This window comes from Etheostoma spectabile, chromosome 16, assembly GCF_008692095.1.
Source record: "Etheostoma spectabile isolate EspeVRDwgs_2016 chromosome 16, UIUC_Espe_1.0, whole genome shotgun sequence".
Taxonomy (NCBI): Eukaryota; Metazoa; Chordata; class Actinopteri; order Perciformes; family Percidae; genus Etheostoma; species Etheostoma spectabile.
The window spans coordinates 15,369,805-15,370,272 of record NC_045748.1 but is presented as its reverse complement, the minus strand read 5'-3'; the positions used below and the strand labels follow the sequence as shown (position 1 = coordinate 15,370,272).

Here is a 468-nt window from a genome sequence, read left to right as displayed (position 1 = left end):
GAACCCAATTGGCCACATGGTGGCGTTGTAATTGGCTTAAAAATGCAAACTTTGAAAGGCCACGCCCCCACATCGTAAGTCTGATTGACTTGAAATTTCTCACACAGTGCAGTTTAATGAAAACTTTTCTGCCATTTAAATTTTTTTGAAAAACACATTTTTTTTTGTCCAACACCGTAGCTCGGATTGCCACCAAATTTTCAGTGATATATCAATGGATCAAGCGTATTACAAGTTATATAAAGCATGTCCATATCTCAATTACTTTTCAAGTTTTTGACCAATGAACTTCTAAAGGGGCGTGGCTCTGAATATAAATGAACACAAATCATCAAGGCCAGTCATCACAAAACTCAGTTTTCAGATCAGATCAGATAATTGACGCAAATCAAGGTTTGAGCGTAGAATCGCAGCTTGCAGCTTTATTACCAACTGTTTTTGTGTTGGTCATCTGCTTTTCTCAAATTG

At 37.2% G+C, this 468-nt stretch overlaps 1 protein-coding gene across 1 annotated transcript in view; it reads left to right on the top strand.

The window, feature by feature from the left end:
• slc45a2 (solute carrier family 45 member 2) overlaps positions 1 to 468 on the top strand; it is a 15,576-nt gene that overhangs the window by 2,994 nt on the left and 12,114 nt on the right. The gene's annotated exons all lie outside the window — the stretch shown is intronic.